This window comes from Canis aureus, chromosome 6, assembly GCF_053574225.1.
Source record: "Canis aureus isolate CA01 chromosome 6, VMU_Caureus_v.1.0, whole genome shotgun sequence".
In the NCBI taxonomy this organism is placed as follows: Eukaryota; Metazoa; Chordata; class Mammalia; order Carnivora; family Canidae; genus Canis; species Canis aureus.
This window is the reverse complement of record NC_135616.1, coordinates 61458721-61472534: the sequence shown is the minus strand read 5'-3', so window position 1 is coordinate 61472534 and position 13814 is coordinate 61458721. Positions and strand designations below refer to the sequence as shown.

General features: G+C 38.3%; 1 long non-coding RNA gene across 2 annotated transcripts in view; it reads right to left on the bottom strand.

The window, feature by feature from the left end:
- LOC144315232 (uncharacterized) overlaps positions 1–7684 on the bottom strand; it is a 51482-nt gene extending 43798 nt beyond the window's left edge. For both annotated transcript variants that reach the window (XR_013380979.1, XR_013380980.1), the window contains exons 1-2: positions 7489–7684; positions 4620–4699 (exon numbers count right to left, since the gene is read on the bottom strand). This is a non-coding gene — a long non-coding RNA (uncharacterized LOC144315232). The remainder of the gene's footprint in view (positions 1–4619; positions 4700–7488) is intronic.
- Between the last annotated feature and the right edge of the window lie 6130 nt (positions 7685–13814).

Genomic DNA, 13814 nt, shown 5'->3' with positions numbered 1-13814 from the left:
AGAACATTTACATGTGTCCAACTTTCTGCTACAAAAATGCATGTCCCAAATAAGGACTGCTCCTTGGGCAGTCCAGGTGGCTCAGTGGTTTAGTGCTGCCTTCAGCCCAGGGTGTGATCCTGGAGACCTGAGATTGAGTTCCACGTAGGGCTCCCTGCATGGAGCCTGCTTCTCCCTCTGCCTGTGTCTCTGCCTCTCTCTGTCTCTCTGTCTCTGTCTCTGTCTCTCTCTTTCTCTCTCTGTGTCTCTCATGAATAAATAAATAAAATCTTTTTTTTTTAAAGGACTGCTCCTTAATCCTGGGTGCTCTCAGAGGCAGATATGTGGAAAGAGCTATAGCAGATGACTCACAATCACTGATATATAATATGAGGAAAATTTAATGTTTGTCATTGAGCCACTAAGACTTTTGAGTTGCTTATCACTTCTGCAAAGCTGTTTAATATGTAATTTGATAATGAATTTGGAGTAATGCTACTTCTTAATAAGAGAGTACCCAAAATAAGAGAGTAGTGAATCCAGATTTATATTTAAGATTGATCACATAAGCAAATTTAGGACACAAGAAAATGCTTTGACAGGATAAAACATCTTTATTTATTTTTATTTTTTATGTAGGTTCCTTGCCCAGCATGGAGCTGAATCCTGGGCTTGGGCTCACAACCCTAAGAGCAAGAGTCTGACGCTTAATCAACAGAGCCACCTGGGCACCCCAGGATAAAACATCTCTATAGCCCACTTTCTATATCAGTGGTTTTGCATCTTCTTAACTACAGCTTTCATTACCATGTGGCATAAAGAGACAAATTCATTCCAGTTTTTTAATGGATATTTACCCTTATCCTCTTCTCATGAGTAGTGATATTTCAACATGGCTATTATTTAGTTATCATGGACATAGATTTTCATGCTGATTTGGCAACCACAAAATTTAGATATTTTTAAATTACCCTGTAATGTATGGGTATCTAGCTGAAAATTAATAACATATGACTGTTCTTAGGCTCTGTGCTTTTCATGTACACTAGAGAAAGTTCTCACCCAATCTACATCTGGACAGCATTATGCAGAATCTGGAATTCCCTTAAATTTTGAGAAAAAACATAAATAAACATCAGGATTCTTATTTTACTGCTCTTCTATGAATATAACACTGTTCCCAACTGGACCATGTGGGTAATGATTTCAATATGGATTAGTATTCATGTTAGCCTACCCCTCCGTGACCCCATGGTCCTTCTCTGACCTCCGTCGTCCCTGAGTTTTACCTGAGCCACACCTGGTCTCTCCTCCCATTCCCAAGTATAGCTTCATCTGCTCCCCTACCTATTCCAGACCCTACCCTCTTCCCAAGTCTCATTTCATTTCACTAATTTAACCTGTGTCTTAGTGGTGAAATTCAAGAATGGGCTTTAGAGGTGGTTAGAGATGAAGTTGTTTGTGGCATATATTATTGAATGATTTTTTTAAGTAGTGGGTTACTTTTAAGGCTTTATCAAAATACAATATAAAATTCTTGTTCCTGGGATCCCTGGGTGGCGCAGCAGTTTGGCGCCTGCCTTTGGCCCAGGGCGCGATCCTGGAGACCCCGGATCGAATCCCACATCGGGCTCCCGGTGCATGGAGCCTGCTTCTCCCTCTGTCTGTGTCTCTGCCTCTCTCTCTCTATCATAAATAAATAAAAATTAAAAAAAAAAAATTCTTGTTCCTATGTCAAAACTGTCGGTTCAAATTCTTTCTGCTTTCCTCACTTGTAACTATTTTTGATAAATCAGGGATGCTTCTCTGTAATTTAAAATAAAGGAACATATCTGAAGTCTCTGGATTTTGTCATTGGCTACTTTAATGCCATTAATAGTGATATGGCCTGAGATATAAAGCTTTGTAGAGGACAGAGCCATTTAGATTGGATCTGAGGACTGGTAAATACCTACCAACAGTATATGGATTGGTTAAATTTTTTATTAATAAAGAAACTAATGAATTCACTTTATTTCTGAACAAGTTACATTACTTTCAGATAATTCATATTTGGGTTTTATATAGTCAAAGTTTAAGCAATAAAGTTCAAAGAATAGTGTAAGCAAATTATATTAGATATATATATATTTTTTTTTTCTTTTCAGGATGACACCATTTAAGAGTCGCAAATTTGGAAAGGTTTTAGTTATCATTCTTCCCTAAAACACCTATCTCTCAAAGCCTTCTCCATTAAACCCCCTCCCTCCTCTCCTTTCCCTCCTCTGTAGCCATTCCAAGACTTAAATTCTAATCAAACTTCTTTTGAATTTGTGTCTTTTCTCCAACTGAGCTTCTACAAATCTCTTACCGGCTTGCCCAGCATGGCATTGTTGTTCAGAAAAGTCTTGTTCCTTAGTTTTTTAGTTTTTCTGTTTCCTAGTGACATAGAGATATTAAAATCTAAATGCAAACCCTTAACATAGTCAAGGTCAATAAATAATATTCATACCAATTAAGTCCCAGTGCTGTGACTGTAGGTCTCTGAACTTGGCTGCAGTTATTTTCAGTTATTTTTCTGATGGTGAATTCACTTATTGCTCTTCTACAACTGCTTATAAAATCATTTCATAGTCACTTTATAGATGCCTTGAGTAGTGTTGGGCTGGCGAGACTGAGGACCTCAAAACGGCCGACTCCAGGCCAGCAACCTCCCAATAATGCCTCCTTGCCACCCTACCCTAATTTAGCTTACAAGACCTGTAATCCTTGCCCTAATCGGAAGGCCGTCCTGCCCCCACCTTCCCAACGAAAAGTCTTTACAGACCCCCCTGCGGTCTGCCTGGGTGCGACTCCCTCCCCTCGCCCCCCCACCCTCCCTCCCCTGCGGCCCCGGAGCAGTGCATCCCATTAAAAGCCTGTTTCGGGATCCCTGGGTGGCGCAGCGGTTTGGCGCCTGCCTTTGGCCCAGGGCGCGATCATGGAGACCCGGGATCGAATCCCACGTCGGGCTCCCGGTGCATGGAGCCTGCTTCTCCCTCTGCCTGTGTCTCTGCGCCTCTCTCTCTCTCTCTCTGTGACTATCATAAATAAATTAAAAAAAAAAAATTAAAAGCCTGTTTCGACCAACTTTTGCCTGGCCTCTCTATTCCATTTCACTACGGATCAGATTAAACCTGACAAGTAGTATCTTATAGATTAAAAATACTTCTTTTTCTAATTATAATATTTTATTTTTAACCCTCCCTCATTAGGGGCAATTAATATTGTCTAGCCTTTTTGGGGATATTCAGTAAAACTGGTATGCTATTGCTATTTTAAGGCAGCCCCACCTCCAGTTGTTCAGCATGTTTTGAATCAGTCTTGCAAGTTATTTTTAGTGATAAATTTCCCTAAAAAGGCTGTTTCCAAGAAACCACAGCAAAGCATAAAATGAGTTAAGAAAAAAGGCATAACCTTGGTGGTGATGGTGTTTGATTGAGTGATAGGAGTAGGAGAGCCCCTACTCAGTGAGCTGAAGAAGGATGAGAATCAGGAGCCAGGGAGTATAGACAACTATAGCAGTAACTTTGCCCATAAAACTATAGGCTAGATGTAGGTATTAGCTTAAAGTACATTTGGGGAAAAGAAGACATATATTATTTTTCTTGCTTTTTTAAGGTAAGAGAGAGCTGAGAATATTTAAGGATTCAGTGGAAGGGGTAAGAAGGAAATGAGAAGTTAAAATAAAGTAGGAAAACTAATGGAAGATGGTTTTTGAGGGCAAGAAGAAATGGAACTCAGTGCAGATGTGGAAGGAATGCTGTGGGTGAGAAATAGGACACCTTTTCCAGCCTTTTTTTTTTTTTTTTTTTAAGTATTCAACCCATAACAGAGTGGCACTCCTAGATGCCAAGGGATGAAAAGTTGCAAATAGCAAACCCTCTTACTCAGGAAGGGAGTGCATACTGTGTTAGATGTAGCTGAAATTACAGTGGCAGAGATGGAGAGTGGAGTCATCCCTTAAGAATAATAATGTCTATACTGTAGGATTATCATGAGGAGTAAAAGGAGATAACACATACAAAACATTTTTTAAAGATTTTATTTATTTATTCATGAGAGAGAGAGTGAGGATGAGAGAGAGAGAGAGAGAGAGAGAGAGAGGCGCAGAGGGAGAAGCAGGCTCCATGCCGGGAGCCTGACGCGGGACTCGATCCCGGGACTCCAGGATTGCGCCCTGGACCAAAGGCAGGCGCCAAAACGCTGAGCTACCCAGGGATTCCCCCATATAAAACATTTAGCACAAAACCCAGAATATATGAAAAGTACTCAATAAATTGTTAAGGATCCTGGTCTCCTTTCTTTTTTTTTTTTCCTGGTCTCCTTTCAATAAATAATAGTTACTACTATAAAAATAATACCAATAACAGTAATAGTATTCTTCAATTTTTTAAATAATTTATAAACTCCATCTGTACTAGGCCCTGTTTTAAGAATAGGAATATAAAGTAGATTGAAATTAAATATTTGTTGAAAGAATGAATGATTTTGCGTGTAATGGGACAGAAAGGCAATATAGATGATGAGCCAGTGAAGCAAATCCAAAAAGGCGATACAGAGTCCTCCAGGAAGAATTGGAGCTCTAGGGATGGCTTCAACAAGAGATGATAACTGAATACTTTCCTAGGTAGAAAGTAGATGACATTGGATGGTGTATTGTTTAATCAATGGATTCCGTTTGCCAGTTCCTGTATTGTGTCTATGGAAAACACACATGAACACATTCACACGCATATACACATATGTACACATACACACATGCACGTGTGTACACATGTACCTGGTAGAAATTCAATCAAAAGGATAAACGGAAAGCTTCTCAGATATTACAATATAGTTAATGGTATGTTCTCTAAAGCCCTGGGTGCATTGTGGGCAAGACAGAATTGGGAGAGGGGAGGCTCTCTGTGCTCCCAATCCTACTCCTGCTTCAACTACAACAGCTCCTCTCCTATCTTCTCCACCCTTGCCAGAGGGGCACTAAGGAGATTGTTCTTTGCCTTTTGGGACAATCCAGCCCTACCCAGGTCTTTTAAAATTACAATCAGTAAGTAATCAGACCTGATATATCATCTGATGACTCAGTTATTATGCAATGAGAGTGAGTCACTTCTCTTCTCTCCACAATTTCTCTCTGGGCAGTCTTTTCCAATTCCATAGCCTAGACTGCCAACTGAGTGGCAGTGATTTGCAAATCTTTATCTCGTGCCCAAACCTCTCTTGGCCACAGATTCTACCTAAATAACAATGGAATAGCTTTACCTGGTTGTCCCAGAAGCACCTCTAACTCAGTATATGAAAAGTTGGGCTCACAGATTTCTCCACTAATTAGATCTTTCCTGTATTTCTATAATTTGTTAATTAGCATATTAGGGCTTCATTTTAGATTATTCCTTCTCCTCCATCCTCAGCATCAAATCTGTTCCTCTAACCTGTGTGTGTGTGTGTTTAATCTCCTAAACATCTCCTTCTCTCTATTTCCATTGCCAAAGTTCAGTTGCATGCTAATTTTTACAATGGCCTCTACTAATATTTCTTTTAAAATACATTCTTCAAATAAACTATCACTAATTCCCCTTCAGAAATCATCAGAGAATCAATTTCAAACTCCTGACTGTGCCTTATTTTCACCACATGTTCATTGCTTAATTTTCTAGCATCATTTACCAGCATTCTCTTCCTTATATTTTTTCATTTCTCTTGTGATTTCTTGGCAAAAAAGGATTCTCAACTCCCCAAACATATATATTTTGCCATGTCTCCATGCATGTATGAAGATTTTCCTTCCACCTAGAATGTCCTTTCCTCTACCTCTGCCACACCTCGTACCCTGCCTTTGTCCACCTGGTTCTCTTAGTCATACTGAAAACAGTTTTTCCATCTTCTCCTTGAATCCTTCCCACACCTCCTTCCCCTTCCCCCAGGCAGAGTGACTTGCTCCCTCTTCTCTACTCCCAAATACCTTCTTTTACATCTATATTGTATTAATTGCCTCATTATATAATAACTCTCTGCTTCATAGATTGTATCTTCCTGAGAGTCAGATCTTGAATGGATGAATGGATAAGGAAGTCTAAGCCAATTTTATTTCTCTTTTATAATATAAAAGTAGTTTAGATCTGAACAATTGAAGTGTAACTGATGTTTTCAGGAATCTGTGAAACATTCACAAACTGCTGTGATTCAACCCTACCAAGGACCAACTCAAAAACGGTCAGAAAGCTTCTCTTTTCTCTTCTTACGATCTGTGGTTAAGTAAAGAAAATCTTGGGTCATTTTGCCTTGCAGTCTGTAGAGGTTTTGAAAATGTATTCAATATTCAAAACAGAAAAAAAATATTAGAATGAAATTTCCAATTATAGGTATGTTTAAGAATCATTTATGATATAATAGTAAGGTAATTAATTGGCCAGAAGATTGTAAGAGCACAAAGTGCCTTGGAGGATATTTATCATTTGGTTGTTTGTTATCTGCATAAGCTTCTAGTTATGCTGATTTTACAAAAAACATTTGATTTTTGTCCTTTTCTTTTGCATTTGATGCTGTCATAGAGGAGGTCTTCCATCTTTGTGTGTGTATATATATATTCATTGGTGATTAATAACTGCATTTCATTGATTAGTTGAGAGCTAAACTGATAAACAAGATTTTTTTAAAAATCTATTCATTTCTATTCAAGAAGAGATATAGTTTCAGAAATGTTAGGCCTTTCTAGGCTAGGTACTAAAAACATAATTTTTTAGAGTGCTTAAAGGCAAGAACTCAAAATTTCATTATTCATTATTATTTTTCAGACTTTTTTTAGCAATTATTATTTTTTGATGTGTTATAGAGCTACATTCCATTTCTTTTTATTATAGGCTCAAAAGGTTCTTGAATCACCATTTGGGAAAAAGAGTAGAGAAGGATTTCTTTTTCCTTCTTCTAAGGAAATATTAACTTTCCAAAGGAATATTAATCTAATTGGAGCCAAATCCTAAACATTGTTGGACCACATTTAGTTGTAGATGGGGGTATGGTATATAAGGTCCTGCATTTAATTGTGAATCTCCCTCCTTCCTCTTGTACCATGAAGCAAGAGCCAGAGAAAGTGTTGAAGGGTCTTCTCCAAAGGTAATCCTAGTCATCCTACTCTCTTTGCCCTTCTTGGCATCCACAAGCATTCTCATCTTTTTAGTCTTTTGTACCAAATGGTCAACCTGAAGTTAGTAAGACCCTAAAATATGGATTTATACTTAAACTAGTGAAAAAAAAGCACTTAAAGCAATCCTTTTCACCAGGTTACATTCATTAACACAGCTAACCAGAGATCTCTGCTTTGGAATTTAAGTACAGAACAAGCTAATAATAAACTGGTAACTTATTTGCCATTTCCCCTGGATTCTTATGAATATTTCTTCTATGTGGATATCATGTGAAAAGAAACAAAGCCTAGGTTGAAACATTCCTGGGTTTTCTGGCTATAATACAAGAATCCTCCAAACTCACATGATCATTCATAACAAGCTGTTCTGGGACTTTGTCTTTATTGTCCACATTGTCATATAGTTATTGTCATCATCATCATCATCATCATCATCATCATCATCATCTGGATATTACTGAGAGTCTCCATGGCTGAATTACAGAAAATATTGGAAGAAACTGGAATCTGAGATGATTAGGTCTTCTGACCTAACTATAAGGTCAGAAGAGAGGATTGTGACATAATAATGATGGTAAAGATCATTATCATAATAACGTTAGCACTAACATTTATTGAATATTTAGTGTATGCCAGACTCTGTACTCATTGTCTTATATTTCCAATTTTACTAAATTCTCAAAAGAACTCTATGAAGTAGATACTATTATCATTTCCATTACATAGAGTAGAAAACTAAGCGCTAGAAAAGTTAGGTAATTTTCCCAATGTCCAAAATGACATTACTGTTCAGTATTATGTTGATCATGAGCATTTGAAAGGAAATGATGACTTTATAAATCTTGTTTTGAGATTTATGTTCTCAGCAACAATACAAACACAATTTGAAAAGGGACTAAAAAACAAATATGATTTTGTGGAAATTTTTGATAAGCTATATTCATTAAAATAAAATACTGATACAGGCATCTACCTTTATTTGGAAATGCAATATTCTTTTATTTAGACTTATGTCCTAATTAAAGTTATAAATTGTTGAATTTAAATTTTGCCTCTAATTCTGCTTCCTATTAAAGCCTATGGATTCCTTTTATTTATTTATTTATTATTTATTTTTATTTTTTTAAAGATTTTATTTATTTATTCATGAGAATGCACAGGGAGGAGAGAGAGGGGCAGAGACACAGGCAGAGGGAGAAGCAGGCTCCATGCACCGGGAGCCCAACGTGGGATTCGATCCCAGGTCTCCAGGATCATGCCCTGGGCCAAAGGCAGGTGCTAAACCGCTGTGCCACCCAGGGATCCCCCTTGATTGGAGTTTTATAGACATTAGGCAGATTTATAGTGTCTCGGTGTTATTGGGGGGAAATAAAGCTGTAATAAGGGAAAGGAGTCATAGGGGAAAGAAGTCGTTACATATTTTGATACTCTGGACTATGGTAACACTATTTCTAAGAATTATTTCTTTGATATATCAAGATCTTGATCAGTAATGCAATAATAAATTGATGAAAAGGAGAAATTCTTTGAAGGTGGAATATGGTAGAAGAGAATTATAGATTTTTTAAAAAGAAACTTTAGTTATAAGTTTCAAGTTCTTCATCTTAGAAGCTCCCTACATGTTCCTTTGCCTCCGCCACTGTATATCATCACGTATTTTTTCATTCAGTGATGCACTGCACATATCAATTGAATATTAAGAGCCATTAAATATACTTTTTTAGCAATATAATAAATGACCATGTGGAAGAAAGAAACAACTGAGAATTAGATATGAAAATATGTGCTTAATTGCAGTCTAGTGTAGGATTTTCATCAAAGGTCATTTTTCTTGTTAGGATGATCATGAATTGATGAATAACATAAAGCAACCAGGACGATGTTTGTATGGTTACCTTTTATATTTCAACTTTTCTAATACCACTAGTAGAAATTTTTATTATGATTTTTTTTCCAAAAGGATTTATCCTCATTAAAGACATGCAAAATAGTAAATTGGAGCAAAGGGATAAAAGAAAATGAAAATATCCTAACTCTATAATAATTTATGTAGTTGAATTTCATATTTGTTTCAGATATTCCTGACATACAAGGGGGGAAAAAAAGAGAAAATATGGTCAGTCACAACAGGGCTTTTTACCTATTATATCATAACTGACATTATAAACTGAACATCATAATTATTTCAAGGGACAAAGGAGGAAACAGAGGCGCCTGTATGCCTGCATTATCTACCCAGGGATCCAGATAACCTGAGGGCGGAGAAGATCAATATTTGGACACACCTATGAATGCTCCAGGGTATACTCGTGAGCCAAGGCATCATGGTCGGAAAATCTGTTACATAGTTGACATTATTAGGGCAAAGGGTGTCTCCTAGTTTCTCTGGGAATGGGGAGGAAACACTTTTCCTCTGTCCTCTGTCTAAATTCTAAAATACTACATTTATCACATTGAGAATAAATAAGAATAGATTTCACAGATTCAGTTAATATCTGCACATTCACTTTTGATGTTAATTAAGGTAATGGTCTGCCATTAATAAAGAGGATGTTGCTTGCGTATTTGTTTGGCTTTCGCTGTTTCTAGGCATGGTCTCATCCTATGTGGCAGGTTATAGCATCATCCAGTTCTCCAAAGGAATTTCTTGGAGTAGGAGATGTAGGGCTTCCCTCCCTGCTTTTTAACAGAAGACACAGAATTTCCCTTGGAGAGTGTGAAGACCAGCCAGTTCTTCAGTTAGGGCAATGATGTATGAGTATGGTTTCTGCCGTTGCCCTACCCTTTCAGACCGGATGAATGGCGTGAAAGGGCAGGGCTCTGCGACTTGATGCCTGGAGGAAAAGGGAGACAATTTTTGTGTAAATGTAGACTTTTGCATAATGAACCGATATGCAAGCTTCCAAGTTGTGCAAGTTGTAACGGGTAGTATTTTGGAAACAAACATACAGGTATAATCAGCTACTAAGATACATAAGCAGAATATGTGGAAAATGTTTTTCTCCTAGAGGGCCTTGTGAGGGGCGTGGAAAAGAGCTTTTAAAATGAGGGAGACACGAAATCCTGTTGCCATGCAGGGCTGAAAAAGTAAACAGTATACACACTCCCAAGGGCTTTTCTTTAAAGAGTCTCTACTGGAATGAGAACAGCAGGCATCACATCCAACTGTTGCCATGAAAAGCAGGAGAACTAATCCAAGCAGAGAAGATTCATGTCAACTGGGAGCTTGGCTAAAAGTTAAGGGAACACTATTATAAGCAGTAGTATTTATTAGGTAGATGATATTTCCTCCCAGATAATTTTTAATAGTTTGGTTTGAAGTAATATGATTAAAAAAACCCATAAGTTTTTTATTGGATTAGAAAACTATCTTCTTCCAGTTGGGATATCCACTGCTCTTATGAATCATCTTAATATGACTGTACAAATCACCACATTGTGTAGAATTGGTGTTCAGGGTGTTATGGGCTAAATTGTGTTGCCTTCACATTCATATGTTGAAATCCTAACCCCTAGTACCTCAGAATGCGACTGTATTTAGAACTCGGACCATATAGAGGTAATTAAGGTAAAATTAGGTCATAGGGGTGGGCCCTAATCTAATATGACTAGTATTCTTATAAAAAAAAAAAAAGGAGATTAGGACACAGACATGTACATGCACAGAGGAAAGATCAGGGGAAGAACTCAGGGAAAAGGCAACCATCTGCGAGCCAAAGAGAGAGGCCTCAGGAGAAACCAAACCTGCTGGCACCTTGATTTTAGAATTCCAACCTCCAGAACTGTGAGAAAATAAATTTGTGTTTAAGCTGCTCAGCATGTTACATTTTATTATGGCAGCCTTAGGGAATGAATGTACAGATATAAAATTTTAAAAAATGACCTAGCAAGTATGTTTGGATTTTTAAAAGATAATAAAGCAATATGTCTGCTTTAAAGAATAAAATTCACAAATTCTGAAGTTGGCTGAAGATTCAGAGCTCCTCAATTTAAATAAGTGTCTCCCTGGCTAGACTGTAAACTTCTTCAAAAAAGGGGCTGAGCCATGTTCTTTTTTTCTGTGCATTCTCTGGGTGATAGTATAAATTAAGGTACTCCCTCTTGAACTTAGTTCTTTGATTTTTCATAGAGGGGAAGAAAGGGAATTCTGCAAACTATAAACCAAGAATCTTGCCCTCAATTTGAATCAGGAAACTAGAAAGAATTTATACAAAGATGATTAAAATTGAGCACGGTACTCCACTAGTCATAAGGAGTGTTAGCCTAATTAATCCCTCTTTGGGTAATTCATTCAATGACATTGAACATTACTGTTTAGCTCTTGAAAGACTCTCCACCTTTGACTTCTAAAACATTGTTTTGATCTCTCATCCCTCCTTGACAAGAGTTTCTCTGTCTCCCTTCCTTGCTTTTCCTTTTCCAGCCCCCATCAAAGCTGTTGGAGTAACCATTACATTGAAAAGCATATTTGACATAATAAAAAAGTAACTTCTGTTATTAAAAGAAACTCTAAAATTTATTTGTAGGTCAGTCTTCCCTTATCCTGGATGGGAATTGATGGTGCTTACACCCCTTTTCCACTACATCTTAGAATTTCAGAGACTTAGAAGCTAGGCAGTGATAGTGCTAGGACTCACATGCTCCTACTTGATTCATTCCACTGTTATCTTCGGTCAGGCTTTTCCACGTGCTGCCTACACTCTGAGATCAATCCTCATCGCCCGAGGCGTTGAGAGGAAAAAGAAGTTCCTATTGATTTGGATTTACAAGCCAATTTCAGTTTAGGTCATATGCCACATTTTTACGAACTCTAGACTGATAAGTTGCTTTGAAGTATGGGAGCTGGGACTCTGGAAACTGCATTTCTCAGATTCCTTTGCAGGCTAGTTTCTTATCAGTTTCTATGAATGGGAAGTCTAGAGGAACATTAGAAGGCAATAGGTGGGAAGAAAGGAATTTCTTCTCCTTTTATTAATTGCCATCTCATCACTCCAGCAACTGGGGAAAGTGGCTCCAGCTTCCAGCTTCTTTCTGAACCCCCAACACTTGCTTCACTGTGTTCCTTACCAATAGCTACCAAGATGTATTCCCTCAGTAGTTGGAGCTAACCATTGTTCTGCTTCATGTTACCTAGTGGGCCAGTCAGGATATGGTCAGCCACATCCTGAAAGTCCACACCCCAGTTGGAGATCTTCCCCCTACATCCTGGAGCACCAGGTCTACAAGATTTCCTCTTGTGAACTCCTGTGTTTCTACTCCTCACCCCTCTTTGCTTCTGCAGACCAAGAGTTTTTGTTCTTTCAGCCTTTCCATGCTTATGGGAAGAGTTCTCTGAGTGGGTTCCTTTCTGTCTTTGAAGTATCCAATGTGGTTTCTGATTACTTTATTGGCCCCTGGGTTATACTGGTCACAGGGCCAATCACCAATTGCTGAAGCCAGAGAGTGACCACAGTTGGCCAAGCCTGGGACTTCTGTGGCTGCAAACATGGTCTTTTATTAGAAAAAAAGATAGGTTGGGAGGATGGCACTAGTGGACAGCTGTGGGACAAAACCTATAGTTATTATAGTAAAAAATAACATTTTCATGATAAATTAGGGAAAGGAAGAAGGAGAATAGTAACTGAAAAGTAGGGAGTGAGTAAGGGAAGAGTTCTGTTCTGAGATGGACATGCATGTTTAAACACTGGTGAGAAGGACTGATACACATGCAGAGGCAAAGGACCAGAGAAAGGAGAGATAATGGATGGTATGGGGCTCAAAGGAGAGTGGGAACTGAGATTGAAGCTAAGCCTTGAATAGGAGGTGGGGCACAACTGCTGAAATAGGAGTGAAGATCCAGGTGCAGAGACATTTTCTAGGTGCAGGAACTTGTTGGAGTTTACCGATACTGACCTCTCTCTTCTCTGTTAAGATGAAGGTAGGCCATTTTCAGGAAGGAAGGGGGAGAATGGGTCTATAGCAGAAGTTTGAGGAGAGAGGTGTAGAAAAGTCCTCTTCTAAAGGAGAGAGAAAGGTGGTCAGAGAAACACAATGTGGTTACCAGAAATACTGAAGGCACCTTTGAATTTAGTAATCATAAATTTGTAGGGGTATCAGCTTTCTCTCCTGTGTACCTCTTTTCTCTTTCTTTCTTTCTTTCTTTCTTTCTTTCTTTCTTTCTTTCTTTCTTTCTTTCTTTCATATATTTTTTATGGGAGTTCGATTTGCCAACATATAGCATAACACCCAGTGCTCATCCCATCAGGTGCCCCCCTCAGTGCCCATCACCCAGTCACCCCATCCCCCTGCCCATCCCCCTTTCTACCACCCCTTGTTCGTTTTCCAGAGTTAGGAGTCTCTCCTGTTGTCACCCTCACTGATATTTCCCACTCAGTTTCTCTCCTTTCCCCTTCATTCCCTTTCACTATTTTTTATATTCCCCGAATGAATGAGACCTTATAATGTTTGTCCTTCTCTGACTGACTTATTTCACTCAGCATAATACCCTCCAGGTCCATCCACGTTGAAGCAAATGGTGGGTATTTGTCATTTCTAATGGCTGAGTAATATTCCATTGTATACATAGACCACATCTTCTTTATCCATTCATCTTTCGATGGACACCAAGGCTCCTTCCACAGTTTGGCTATTGTGGACATTGCTGCTATAAACATTGGGGTGCAGGTGCCCT